Genomic DNA, 12,630 nt, shown 5'->3' with positions numbered 1-12,630 from the left:
CAGTTCAAAAGCATCAATTCTTTGGCACTCAGCTTTCTTTATAGTCCAATTCTCACATCCATACATGACTACTGGAAAAACCGTAGCCTTGACTAGATGGACCTTTGTTGGCAAAATAATGTCTCTGCTTTTTAATATGCTATCTAGGTTGGTCATACCTTTGCTTCCAAGGAGCAAGCATCTTTTAATTTCATGGCTGCAGTCACCATCTGCAGTCACCATCTGCAGTGATTTTGAAGCCCCCCAAAATAGTCTGTCACTGTTTCCATTGTTTCTCCATCTATTCTCCATGAAGTAATGGGACCGGATGCCATGATCTTAGTTTTCTTTCTGAATGTTGAGTTTTAAGCCAACTTTTTCACTCGCCTCTTTTACTTTCATCAAGAGGCTCTTTAGTTCTTCTTCACTTTCTGCCATAAGGGTGGTGTCATCTGCATATCTGAGGGTATTGATATTTCTCCTGGCAATCTTGATTCCAGCTTGTGCTTCATCCAGCCCAGCGTTTCTCATGATGTAATCTGCATAGAAGTCAAATAAGCAGGGTGACAATATACAGCCTTGACGTACTCTTTTTCCTATTTGGAACCAGTCCATTGTTCCATGTCCAATTGTAACTGTTGCTTCCTGACATGCATACAGATTTCTCAGGAGGCAGGTCAGGTGGTCTGGTATTCCCATCTCTTTCAGAATTTTCAACAGTTTATTGTGATCTGCACAAAGACTTTGGCATAATCAATAAAGCAGAAGTAGATGTTTTTTCTGGAACTCTCTCCCTTATTAGATGATCCAACGGGTGTTGGCAATTTGATCTCTGGTTCATCTGCCTTTTATAAATTCAGCTTGAACATCTGGAATTTCACAGTTCATGTACAAGTGAAGCTTGGCTTGGAGAATTTTGAGCATTACTTTGCTAGCCTGTGAGATGAGGGCAATTGTGTTGTAGTTTGAGCATTCTTTGGCATTGCCTTTCTTTGGGATTGGAATGAAAACTGACCTTTTCCAGTCCTGTGGCCACTGCTGAGTTTTCCAAATTTGCTGGCATATTGAGTGCAGCACTTTCACAGCATCATCTTTTAGGATTTGAAATAGCTCCACTGGAATTCTATCACCTCCACTAGCTTTGTTCGTAGTGATGCTTCCTAAGGCCCACTTGACTTCACATTCCAGGGTATCTGACTCTAGGTGAGTGATCACACCATCGTGATTATCTGGGTCATGAAGATCTTTTTTGTACAGTTCTTCCGTGTATTCTTGCCACCTCTTCTTAATATCTTCTGCTTCTGTTAGGTCCATGCCATTTCTATCCTTTATTGTGCCCATCTTTGCATAAAATGTTCGCTTGGTTTCTCTAATTTTCTTGAAGAGATCTCTAGTCTTTCCCATTCTATTGTTTTCCTCTTTTTCTTTGCATTGATCCCTGAGGAAGGCTTTCTTATCTCTCCTTGCTATTCTTTGGAACTCCACATTCAAATGGGTGTATCTTTCCTTTTCTCCTTTGCCTTTCACTTCTCTTCTTTTCACAGCTGTTTGTAAGGCCTCCTCAGACAACCATTTTTCCTTTTTGCATTTCTTTTTCTTGGGAATGGTCTTGATCTCTGCCTCCTGTCCAATGTCACAAACTTCCGTCCATAGTTCTTCAGGCAGTCTGTCTATCAGATCTAATCCCTTGAATCTATTTGTCACTTCTATTATATGATCATTCCCTAAAAGAATCCTTTTTTATTTTGGGGGTTTCATTGAACACAGAGAAGAAAAAGGTGATTATATCACTAAAGGAACCACCTATTTGTCATCTTGCACACAAATGAGAGCAAAGTTCCACAGGTTAATTCATGAGGGTATTTGCCCAAGTTTTCCACTGTCATAAGCCATGGGGAAGGAAACAATTGAGTTTAAAATTCTATTTTGATATGAACAGGGTGATGAGCAGTTTTGAACTTTACTCTGAGCAAATAAAAGCCAAAGAGTATTTTCTTTTTTACTTTTATTTGAGCAATCAAAACAGTCATCCAAAAAAACCAGCAATTCAGTGGATAATACAAATGCCAGCTACAATTAATTGAATTAATGGAGTGATAGATTTGCCAAAGGCTAAATTTCTAAGTCTTATGACATCTTTTGCCTGAATCTTCAGACCTGTTAAGAAAATTCCAGAAAATTTGCATCCTGGGCCAGGGATGTCTCGCCTGCTCAAAACAGTTTGGAACTCTCTTGTGGGTGTTTTAGAGCCCTCCCAACCTTCAGGACTTGGGAATTAATGACCTTTGTTTGAAGCCCAGCCTTTGCATGGTTCTTATTAGTGGCTGGGGATTCACTGGGGGAATGTTGACTTCTAGCAAAAACAAACAAACAGAATTCGAAGTGTGACTCTGAAGTCATTTTGTGTCTGAAATTCAATCCCAAAATCTTTCCAAAAGAGAAATTTCCTAATTCCTTTTCATTCTATCTTTTGAATTTGAAACTATGTGACTCAATGAAAAAATGAAGGTAAAAATGAAGGAAGTGCATTGGGGATTTGTATAGGTGGATTTCACACACACACACGCACAGAGGACTTCATGTTTGAGCCAGAGGAAACACTTTCTCTGGCTTGTTTCTGCTTGTGAATGCAGAAAGTCATGCTCACTTCACTTTATTTTCCTTTTGCATCCCTCTGGTACTCACCCACACCCGTAGCTCCCACTTCTGTGGGCTGACAGAGCTGTGATCCTCAGCTGTCAGCATCTGTCTGAGCAGGAGCACTGCATCTGTCTGAGTGGGAGCACTGCCTCTGCCTGAGTGGGAGCACTACATCTGTCTGAGCAGAAGCACTGTGTATCCCAGATGTAACATGGCTGCAGCCTTCCCTGTGCACAAGTGTTCACCTCGGCTCTCCCTGCCCACCTGGCTGTGTCTGTCCTAGGCCTACTCTGCCCCCAGGCTTCCAGGTGAGGATTTCTGGTTTCTTCTTGCCCTTGACCCACATCTCGCTGACCCCTGTGGACAACTGGAGCCTGCCTTCTTGCAGATAGGAAAGGGCCTGCTCTCATGTTCCTGAGACTGTGAGCAGAGCCCTGGGTGATGACTTGGCACTTCTGCTGCTTGTTTGGAAGGTCAGGGCATGGCCATCGGGTAACCCTCACTTTAGGACTGAGCATCCCCTCCAGCCTATTTTTTGCAATGTTCACAGATGCTGCGTCCATCCTCATTAATGTCGTTGGACAGTGGTCATTTCAACCTCAATCGACTCTTTGATTTTTTTCACTTTTTGGGAAATACACTATTAATACAATTTGTCAGTATTCTCTGAGGAGCACTTATTATGCTGCAATTTTAGTATGTTTTACCAATTTAGTTCTCATAATGGGCTGCAAGTGCCTTGATTTTAAAATCTTTTTTCCCAGGCCTTTTGAGAGCTGGCTATAACCTGAGATTATTTCCCTAATGGACTGTTACTATAATGTACTTCTTAAAAGCCAAATGGTACTTCTCACTTCATTTTGCATATCCAGTGACATTTTTAGCTTGGTATTAATAATCCAACATTATAATAAAAATAATAATAGCAAGGATTTGAAAATCCATTATAAATCTCCTTAAACCCAGGTGAACTCATTAACTCTTAGATAAAATAAATTGGATTAAAAAAAAAGACTTAATTTTATCTGCCTCTCATGATGACTTTGAGTAGGAAAAAGAAGTAGAAGTGAATTCTCCTGACTTCAGATCTGGTGTTGGTTTTGCTAGAATGACCAATTAAGATAGGCTGTGAGATTTAAAAATGAAAACAGAGAAAGAAACATCTGTCTTCTCTTTGAGTCAAACAGATGAATGTGAAAGCAAAGGTCATGATTTCTGCTTTTGTCATCCTGAGTGAGGTAGGATGAGGGGAAACAAGAAAATGCTTGATTAAGTCCCCCAAACTTACAAACCAAATATGTAGACAAGCTAGAATTTTCAACAACTAGAGCCTTATAAAAACAAGTTTTCTATCTTGCTTTTCAGCCTAAAATCTCAGCATTTTGATCATGCTGAGGACTCTGTGAGTGTGAGTTCAGTCATTTGCAGGCTTCACTTAGATGTAATGGGCTGTGCCGTGCTTAGTCGCTCAGTCTTGTCTGACTGTTGGTGACTCCATGGACTGTAGCCCATCAGGCTCCTCCATTTGTGGGTTGAACTGTGTCAAATTCCTGTGTTAAATCCTAACCCCACTATCTAAGAATGTGACCTGATTTGGAGATAGGGTCTCATGGGGTTGTGGGGGGAGGTTAAGTTAATGAGGTCATGGGGAGGGTCCTAATCCAAGACCAGTGTCCTTCTAAAGAGAGAAGATTAGGACAAGGACGTACACGGGGGGAGAAGGCCATGTGACAGCACAGTCAGAGACTGGAGGATGCGTCTACAGGCCGAGGGACAGCAGAGGTTGCCACGACAGCACCTGCACCAGGAGGGAGACCTGGAATAGACTCTCCTGTGGAATCTTCAGAAGGAATCACCTGCTGACACCTGGATCCAGGGCTGCTCCAGAGCCATGAGACACTAGAGGTCAGTTGCTGATGCCACACGATGTGTGCTTCTTTGTTATGGTAGCCCCAGCAGACAAATACGCTGGACACCCAGAGAGTCAAAAGCCATGTCCGACATAATCCACACCCATCAGTACCCATCAGATATTGACAGTGAACTTAGTGAGCGATCCCCCTGAAACACTGAGCAACCACAGGTGCATCCTAGGGGGAAGGCCCTAGAGTGATTCAAACTGTAAATGCTATCAGGAATCAGAGGACCGAGAGAAACAGACTGAAACCTCCAAAAAGCCCCACTGCTTAGAGTGAAAGAAAGAGGAAGGGTGCCAGTGAATCTAGAGGAAGAACCCAAAGCCGGTAGCTTGGGGGATGGATGCTGGGAACAAAAGTCAAGGGACTTCCCTGGTGATCCAATGGTTAAGACTTCACCTTTCAATGCAGGAGGTGTGGGATCCATGCCTGGCTGGGAAGCTAAGATTCCACATGCCTTGTGGCCAAAAAACCATAACAGAAGCAATATTGTAACAAATTCAATAAAGACTTTAAAAATGGTCTGCATCAAAAAAAAAAAAAAATCTTAAGAAAAGAAAGACCAAAAGCCAAGACCCCATCTCTTTTCTGACTAATCATGTCCTGTGTTCTCACTGGCTATCCAAGGAGACACAGCCTGGTGGAAATGACCCCCTGGTAAGTGAGAGTCTTACCAGGTGGTGTCAGGGAGGAGAAGGTCATCACCAGGCTCAAAATTTTCAGGAGGGTGTGTGTTTCTTTACGTACCATTTCAAGCAACAACAGAAAACCAAAACTGCAAAATGTAATTTTGCTACTTCCATAGCAATCTATAATTGCTGTTAAAAGTCAACACACAGGACATGCCTATGGCAAGGTCTTTATTGCCTAGGAATGACTTAATCATTTAGAATCATTGAAGAAAAATTGGATTTTATACTTAAAGACGGAAACATTTCTTGCCATTTGTAAAGCTTATGAAACTCAACTTCATTTTCAACGTACAATCACTAGTGAAAGTGAAAAGAAACTTTATTTAATAATTGACTTGGGTTGTCTTTAAATATAGCTTTGGCCTGTTTTGTGAGTTTTTTCTTGAATTTTCTATTAGTAGGCATAACTGCATGCTCATATTTGCTATGACATATCATAACCGTACCTTCTTTTCAACAGCTCATGAAAACTGTACTTTTATGGTACAGAATAAAATCCCATCATAATTTTACTTTCCTCTGAGGAAATTCCTGAAATATAAGTTTAAATATTAGAGACAGTGAGACAGGGGCAATTGCTTAAAACCACAATGGAAATTTGACTCATTCTGAAACTTCAAAATTGCAATGCGCTACTAAAAATAATTAGTCATCCCTACTGCCAGGCAAGATTTCTTCTTGGATATTCTATACTTGTGAAATGCACTGTAACTCACCCTTCTTCCAACCCTTGGTTTGCTGCAAGCTATTGATCCCTGTGTTGACATTAACCACCTCCCAGTGCTTTCTTACACATCTCTCCCTGCACCAATCAGAACAGAGGAGGTTTATCTAGGCCATGTGTGCTTATTAAGGATATCACTCATTGAATTAAAAATTAAAAGTGAGTAATTATATGATGTGATTGCAGTAATTAAAGTACAAAAGGAAAGGTTGATGTCACATTTAAAAATGAGCCTTGGAGTAATTGGATAGAGAACTGATAAAAGAACGGTCTGCTTACTTTGTGTGTAGAACTCTTCAAATTAATAAAACCCAATGTACAGCTGTCTGTCTGAGACATCTTGTACTGTCTAGAAGGCCAACAACAAATTATTATTGTTTTCCCCCAATACGTAGGTCACCATTTTGGTAATACACACTCAACCTCTCAAAACTTGTCTGCAGCTCAGTAGAAATACAGGTTCGATACAAATGAAGGACAGACACCATTTCTCATGGGGCATACTGTGCTACTGCTCACCATTTGTCTCAGGAAAAAGTGACACTTTTTTCAGCTTCATTGAAATATAACTGACAGATAAAAATTGTGTGTATTTAAGGCACATGGCATGATGGTATGATTTATGTACAAGTTGTGAAATGATTATATTTATTTTATCCTTAAAAAATAAGTAACCCATATGCATAAAGTGGAGAAGGAAATGGCAACCTACTCCATTGTTCTTGCCTGGAGAATCCCAGGGATGGGAGAGCCTGGTGGGCTTCTGTCTATGGGGTCGCACAGAGTCAGACACGACTGAAGCGACTTAGCAGCAGCATGCATAAAGGAATATTGGAAAATATAGTATTGTATTACTGTAATATTATTGTAATAATATTATAATATTTCCAATTGTAATATTGGAAAATACAATATTAGAAAATATAGAACAGCAGGCCAGAAAAAACAATCAAATATACCTACTGCCCTTTTTTTCTGGGAAGAGGTTGTCAATATGCTGTGTACATATACACTATTATATGTGACTTCTTTACTTATCATATATCCAAGGCCTTTTGTGTGTTTTGGAAGAACCTTGAAAAATATTGAGTGAGTGTGCAACACTCTATTAAGTGGTTATACCAGCACTTAACTAACAACTGCATTTTTATATTGCTTTTTCCAGTTCTTTAAACCATAAAGAACAAAGCAGGGGTAACACTGCTATATCATCCTTCCCCCCTCACCCCACAAATCCAAAGGTTGAAGTCCTAACCAATATTGTGTCTGTATTTGGAGTAAGGAAGTAATTTAGATCAAAAGTGACAGAATTCCAAATTTAAAAAATCATTATTCTAGAGTTATTAAAAAAATGCCAGGATATACAGGAGTGCTTGAACATGAACTTAAATTCTCATAAGACTTGGGGAACAACAGTTTAGGAGTAAACACAGCTCTTAGATCCAAAGGGATGCCTCTGTCTGTTTTTGTCTCCCTTTCATGGTGGTGGCAAACCCATGAGATAATGAAATCTCAGGACACCCTGTGAGTCTTGGGTTTTGCTCGGTAAAAACAGACCGTGCACCTTTCACCTGCTTTTAATGGCTAAGCTTCAGCTTCCTTCCGTTCTTGAAGTTGCTTCCCTTGTTTCATGGTCTTTGAGTTACCATCATTATCTTTGCAGTGAGATCAGGTCAGCCTCTCACCTTGGTAACTGGGCAGACTCATGGAATCACTCCAGGAAGTTGGCACCGTTCTGTCTTTTGCTGTTTTAGGACATTATATTGTTTTACATTTGATTGCTTCTATAATGGTATATACACTCATTCCACAGTATGTGGGTATTTCCTGGTCACCTGGCTGTCTAGCTGATATCCGGGGAACTGAAAAGGTGAGTAAGACATAATCATTTCCTTCTAGTGGGACATGATATAGGCGGGGAATGAGCTGCAAGTCAGCCAAGAACAATGTGCATTCAATGTATGGTTTCAAACATTCGTATGTTTAGAAAAAAGGAATTTTCTTTTACTAGCCCAACTGAAAATTGTATTTGGTAAATACTATGTGCAAGTCTTTAAGAAAATTATTTTAGAATCTCCAAGTGTAATAAATTAAATATGCTTTCTGTGATTTCCTTTCTTTTTAACATTTTTATGAAAAGTAACTTGGTCTATAAAATGCTATCAAAGTGAAGTTGAATCAAAAACAGTTTTTAGTGAATTTTCTTATAAACTATAAATAGGTTACAGAAAACAAAATTGAAAACATAAAGTTACGATTTTGTCAGTTAATATGACAGAAACTAACGGATCGAGGGGGTCAAATGAAGCTTTTGAAAACTTAGCTTAAAAGTCCTACCAGAAGACAAAAATAGAACTATGATTCTTTTTCAAAGAAATATAATTCCTCCTCCCTCCACCTCCTCATTCTCTTTTCTTTTTAGAATTCTTATGTTAAGTTTACATAGTTCTCTTTTCAGTGTCGTTATTTACAACACTGTCACTGTTTCCATAGTTATGCAGAACGACTGTTTCCATAGCAACACTCTAGGTTTCCTAAACAAATAGTATCACAGTGTTAATCTTGTTTCACTGTTATTGTGCTATGTTATTAGATACAAAATTCAAAAAATAATTTAAGGAGGATTTGAAGCTAGGTGGGTTGGTTTTATTGTTTAGTGCTTTTGATATTAAATTTCAATTTCATATTAAAATACACATCTGTTTGAAAAATAGTGGGAATTTTGCATAGCAAACATGATACCAATTTTATTCACCAGTTATAAAACACTATAATTTAATAAGAGAGTGTTTCAATATGTGAACAATATACAGGGAGTTTACCCATCTTCAGATTAAAATGACTGTTTTTCAGTTGGCCTGGATAATTCAGCTTCCCTAAATCTCTAAAGTCATTTATAAGTCACCCACAGCAATATTTCCCTCTGCCACTTTTGCAGTTTAAGTAATTTCTACCCATTTTTGCCTTTTTATTTTACAGCCCCACAGGAAAGACTATGAAACAGACTTCAAGGGAAATTTATGGCTTCCGTTTTCTTTGATTGAAACCAAAGAGAAAAGTTAGTAGGTTTTGGATCTTCGCTTTTAAACTTGCTTCTCTAAGAAGCAAGTCATTTGGACTCTTTCAGAAATGGAACTGTGGCCACCGCCAGCTCCCAGCTTATCCAGTTTGCTTGAGTTGAGTGAATTGTCTGCCTCCTCAGGGAGGGCCTCAGGGCACTTGGAGGGGAAGGTGGCCTACCTGCAGGGTGGAGGAAAGGGGAAGATTGCTCTTATTTACCCAAAGTCGGGCAGCTGTATTAACAGTCCCGTAGAACTGCCATGTCCTGTTAGATGTTTGTAAAAGGCTGCTGGGCTGTGCACACCTGCATCTTAGCGTTCTGAGCTCTGCCTCATTTAACACGGTGTTTCAGAAGTCTGCTCTTCACTCTCCTTTTGAATATGTCTTCCTTGAAGAACACATTTAAATGAGTTCCCATCTCAATCTAAAAAGAGTTTTTTAAATTGGGGTAGAGTTGCTTTACAGTATTGTGTTAGTTTCTGCTGTACAAGAAAGGGAATCAGCTCTAAGTATACCTATACCACTCCCTCCAGAACCTCCCTTCCACTCCCAGCCCAGCCCACCCCTCCAGGTCATCACAGAGCCCCGAGCTGGGCTCCCTGAAACAGCAGCTTCCCACTAGCTGTCTGTTGTACACGTGGTAGGGTACCTACGTCTAAATGTAAGTCCAGATACTATAAAACCTTTAGAGGAAAACAGAGGAAGAACGGTCTTTGACATGAATCACAGCAAGATCTTTTTTTATCCTCCTCCTAGAATAATGAAAATAAAAACAAAAATAAACAAATGAGACCTAATTAAGCCATCTCAATTTTAGCAGGAAGGGCCCTGAGATTGGGGGTATAATCTAGTCATTTGCAAAGTTGAGTTGGTTTGCTCCCTTGTGTGGAAAGGAGTCCATAATGACAGAGAAGTATTAGTCGATTCAGTCCTGTCCGACTCTCTATGACCCCATGGACTGTAGCCCGCCAGATTTCTCTGTCCCTGGGGTTCTCCAGACAAGAATACTGGAGTTGGTTGCCATTCCCTTCTCGAGGGGATCTTCCCAACCCAGGGAGCGAACACAGGTCTCTGGCATTGCAGGCAGATTCTTTACCATCTGAGCCACCTGGAAAGCCCCTAATAACGACAGAAGCTGATGTCAAACTCAGGACACTGCACCCTGGGTGGAGAGCTGGGGGCGGCCAGACTCCGAGCCAGCCCAACTCAGCTCCGACATCCAAGCTGTGGGATTTGAAGCCTGTGATTTCAACTCCTCTGAGCCTCTGTTTCCTCATCTATAAAATCAGGAAAATGATACCCAGTGTGCAGCATTGTTGGGAGGTTGGAGATACAAACAAGCAAGATGGTGACTAAGCTAAGAGATGGTCATTGTGATTTACTGACATTTCCTCTTTTTTTTTTTTTTGATAGTTTGGGGTCAGAAAGAGCCCGATTCCCCTATGGTGCTGCAAGGAGAGATGTGTCTGTGGACATTCTGCCCTGATCAAGCTTCTTCAGGTTTCACTGGGCTGGCTCCTACCCACTTGCAGCAGGCAGCTTTAACTCTTTGGTCCAGGGGAGGTTGGCGTTCAGACTTCCCAAAGATGTCTCGTCATGTGGATTCCTTCCACAGGCAGCAGCCTTGTGATGTGGAAAGCCCCTGAGAAGAGGTCCTTTCCTCCTCACCACCCTTGAAGTGTAGTTTCACCAGTGTTTCTCAGCCTCTCGTGTACAAACAAGTACCCAGGATCTTGCTGAGACGTACATTTGGGTTCACAGGTCTGCGTGGGGACTGCATTTCTGTGTGGCTGACAAATTCTTGGGTAATGCCAAAGGCACTGGTCCAGGGACCACATTTTAATGAGAAAGAACTACAGTCCCCAAATCAGAGTTTTTCTCAGGTTTATTAAGACCCCAATTAGGGGCCAGTTCCTGTAACAGTGGGTGCCCAAACTACCTTGGTGTATTTGGGGTTCTTGTTCTAGTACAAGATCCAGACCACCCGGTTTCGTTGAACTTGGCCTCTTTGTGGGTTTGATCCTTGGGTCAGGAAGATCCCCTGGAGAAATGCATGGTGACCCACTCCAATATTCTTGCCTGGAGAATCCCATGGACAGAGGAGCCTGGCAGGCTACAGTCTGTAGAGTCACAAAGAGTCTGACATAACGGAAGTGACGGAGCACACACATAGCACATGACTTCTTTGTGAGATGGAGAGACTGGGCTGGCTGAAATCTCTTGGGTCCATCTCAAAGACCCAATGTGGTACGCCTCCTCCTTCTGGATGCAGGGCAAATCCGGATAGATGCAGAAGTGCATCCATTCAAATCAGCTGATTTGACTCGCCTATGATTGAGGGCAGGAGGAAAAGGGGGAGACAGAGGATGAGATGGTAGATTGGCATCACTGACTCAATGAACATGAGTTTGAGCAAGCTCCGGGAGATAGTGAAGGACAGGGAAGCCTGGTGTGCTGCAGTCCATGGGTTCGCAAAGAGTCGGACACGATTTAGTGACTGAACAGCAATGAGTCCAAGGATCAAAATGATTCAGTTGTATTAGGAAAAATGTGTAACAGAATTTGAATTGATCATCAGAATAGTTTAATATGCCAACTAGAAGTTCAGTGACTCATCTACAAACAAGTAGAGATTCTGGCTGTATATCATAATTATCAAAAAATACAATATACTGAATGTTTTGGAATTCTCTAAGAAAGTATGTTTTCATTTCCTTTTGTTATGTAGACAGCATAACAAATCCAGTTAGGTTTTCTCAGATAAAATTGTGCTTGGTTTTCTGTTCTCTTATACTTCTGAAACTTGTTGGTGTTTTAATTGTTATATCTTAATAGCAGTGTTTCTTTCATGGAAACCTTTGAATGGCAACTTGCTCTTTTCTGAGATATTTTAAAAGGAAATTGTATTTGAATGGTCTAAAAAAGAATCCAGGGCTTTCTAGGGGATTTTGTCACTTGGGTTTTCTTTACTTATGATCTCATTGTTGAGGATTGTATAAGCTTCCAAGAATCAAAGGGATAGCAGTTTCTTATAAGTCCGTGCAAACACAGGATTATTTTAATTTTTATTTGTATTAAATACATTCACTCTACTGTCACCAACCTCATAGTGAATCATGACGAGTCTACTTGCCCTCCTCAAAAATACAATAGAATTATAACAAAATCAGTTTTCTTTGGAAAATGAGGTAGCCAGTTTTCCAATAGTGCTTGCTTGCCATGGAAAATTTCTCGACTGTCAATGATAAACTAGAATGTAAAAAATATGCGTGACAATGGTGTCATCCTCACATGATGAGGGGCACGTGAGCTCACAACAGTTAAGGTCTTAGAGTAGCATGTGGCACATGACACTGTTCAATAAGTATTACGTAGTGATATTACTCCTGACTCTGATCTCATTGGATCTAACAAACAACACTGAAGCAGCATAAGCTCTCCCCAGCTTCTTATGTGTTGTTATATGTATATATAGATATGCCCTTCTGTAAGTGATGGTTTCAAATGCTGTAGAAAAATCTGACAGTCCAGTAGAAGGAAATAATGCAAATATTCTCTGAAAGTCTATTATGACTATAATTTGAATGTTCAATTCAAACAGATAACCATTCTCATGATT

At 40.5% G+C, this 12,630-nt stretch overlaps 1 long non-coding RNA gene across 1 annotated transcript; it reads left to right on the top strand.

Annotated features, from left to right (window-relative positions):
* The first annotated feature begins 4,385 nt into the window (after positions 1–4,385).
* LOC104986005 lies at positions 4,386–11,394 on the top strand. The gene is made up of 4 exons (XR_824986.1): positions 4,386–4,524; positions 7,765–7,821; positions 8,931–9,009; positions 10,425–11,394. It is a non-coding gene; the product is annotated as an uncharacterized LOC104986005 (long non-coding RNA).
* Positions 11,395–12,630: the final 1,236 nt, after the last annotated feature.

The sequence above is a fragment of the Bison bison genome, unplaced genomic scaffold (assembly GCF_000754665.1).
Source record: "Bison bison bison isolate TAMUID 2011002044 unplaced genomic scaffold, Bison_UMD1.0 scf7180017864063, whole genome shotgun sequence".
Lineage (NCBI taxonomy): Eukaryota > Metazoa > Chordata > Mammalia > Artiodactyla > Bovidae > Bison > Bison bison.
This window is presented reverse-complemented; position numbering and strand designations above follow the sequence as displayed.